Source organism: Bufo gargarizans, chromosome 9 (assembly GCF_014858855.1).
Source record: "Bufo gargarizans isolate SCDJY-AF-19 chromosome 9, ASM1485885v1, whole genome shotgun sequence".
Classification (NCBI taxonomy): domain Eukaryota; kingdom Metazoa; phylum Chordata; class Amphibia; order Anura; family Bufonidae; genus Bufo; species Bufo gargarizans.
Genome location: NC_058088.1, coordinates 98587241 through 98589534, shown reverse-complemented (window position 1 = coordinate 98589534; position 2294 = coordinate 98587241). Strand labels below are relative to the sequence as shown.

General features: G+C 44.2%; 1 pseudogene; it reads right to left on the bottom strand.

Annotated features, from left to right (window-relative positions):
• Positions 1–202: 202 nt before the first annotated feature.
• On the bottom strand, positions 203–381 carry LOC122919961 (annotated as a pseudogene).
• Between the last annotated feature and the right edge of the window lie 1913 nt (positions 382–2294).

Sequence of the window (2294 nt, the reverse complement as noted above, 5' to 3'; positions counted from 1 at the left end):
CATACCACTCATATTGGGATTGCACAGTACATTACACGGCACACGCGCAGTGCCCCAAATTAGAAGTAAGAGGACCAACCAAGCATCTTTTTCCAGCTCCCGGTTCCTAAAATCTATTCCATACACGTCCCCTGATAGGGGACGTAACAGGGATTAAACTGATAGGAATAGTACTACTTAACATACCACTCATATTGGGATTGCACAGTACATTACACGGCACACGCGCAGTGCCCCAAATTGGAAGTAAGAGGACAGACAAAGCATCTTTTTCCATCTCCCAGTTCCTAAAATCTATTCTATACACCGGCCCCTGATAGGGGACAAAACAGAGATTAAACTGTTAAGAACAGATTTGTTTTAATTTAAAAAAAAAGAGGACAGCCTCTGCGGAGCTGGGTATTTTTTGGCCGCGTTAATGAACGCTCATGCACAATGGCTGTAGGCTCATGCGTCCTTTTGCGGAGGTGACAAACCTGGTCAGTCAAACCCAAGGCAACATCATCAACCTCATCCCATATGCGTTTTTTCTGGAGCGTCCCCTGCGAAGAGTGCTGGATCAGGCCGTAGATGAGTATGAAGAGGAAGAGTTGTGGTCACCATCACCACCAGAAGCTGCCTTGTCGTCGTCAATTGCTGGACCTGCGGCAACGCAGAGAGAGAGGACTGAAAAAGAGGAGTCAGAGGAGGAAGGTGGCTTTGAGGAGGTGGAAGACCAACCACAGCAGGCGTCCCAGGGGGCTTGTTGTCACCTTTCGGGGACCCTTGGTGTTGTACGTGGCTGAGTGGAGGAAGAGACCTTCAATGACGTCAGTGAGGACAAGGTATCCAGCCTTGTGCAAATGGGGAGTTTGCGGTTGTGCAAATGGGCTGTTTGCGGTTGTTTGCGGTGCGTTAAGCGTGTTGGGGAGTTTGGTCTGTCACTGTGAAGCGGGCGCAACCCTTACACTACCTGATCGATACAACATCATACCTGATGTTTTAAAGCACGTTATTCCAAACAATTTAGGAAATGTTAGGTGATTTATGCCCTTTATGGATTAAAACCTGACTATGCATCAACTACGTAATTTTACATGGGAGTCTTGCCATGGATCCCCCTCCGGCATGCCACAGTCCAGGTGTTAGTCCCCTTGAAACAACTTTTCCATCACTATTGTGGCCAGAAAGAGTCCCTGTGGGTTTTAAAATTTGCGGTGCGTTAAACGTGTTGGGGAGTTTGGTCTGTCACTGAGAAGCGAGCGCAACCCTTACACTACCTGATCGATACAACATCATACCTGATGTTTTAAAGCACGTTATTCCAAACAATTTAGGAATGTTAGGTGATTTATGCCCTTTATGGATTAAAACCTGACTCTGCATCAACTACGTAATTTTACATGGGAGTCTTGCCATGGATCCCCCTTCGGCATGCCACAGTCCAGGTGTTAATCCCCTTGAAACAACTTTTCCATCACTATTGTGGCCAGAAAGAGTCCCTGTGGGTTTTAAAATTTGCCTGCCTATTGAAGTCTATGGCGTTTCGCGTGGTTCGCCCATTCGCAAACATTTGCGAAAATTCGCGTTCGCCGTTTGCGAATGGAAAGTTTTATGTTCGCGACATCTCTCCAGCAACATACCTACAGTGAATAAATAATTGTTGCGGCCTCGGAGTGATGACCACGTGTTATCGAATTAATACTATTATCATTATTATTTTTTTCAAGAGGGGGGTTTTGTTAGCCATGTTTTTAATCCAATTTTATATTTTTAGTTATTTTAAACATATGTATTTGACCTGTATTTGTACTGGCCTACAGTAAAATTGATATCCATTGACCCTGTAATATACCTCCGGCCATATAATCACTTGATCTTTTGTGTCCAGTGAATTCCTAATGTTTGGGCCCTTTAGTCTAGTGGCCTACAGTAAACTTTTCATTCATTAACCGCATAATGTACCTTGAGCCACATAATCAGAATTTCTTTTATGTCAGGTGAATGCCTCATTTTTCATGCCCGTACTCCTGTGGCCTAAAATAATAAAATTTCTAGGCTCCAACAGGGCACATTTCAGAGAATTTCCCTTTAAGACAAATACAAATGTCCCCTGATTAAGATAACAATTTTTTTTTTACTTTTGTCATTGACCCCCCCCCCCCCCCCCCTCTAGAATGTCACTTTCCATGTTGTGGGACTAATTGTACACTTCTACTAAGTATTTGGTGGCTGAAAATAAGAGCTAAAGGTTTTTCAGGTTCGCCTGCCATTAAAGTGAATGGGGCCTGCCACGAACTTGCAGTTTGCAAACA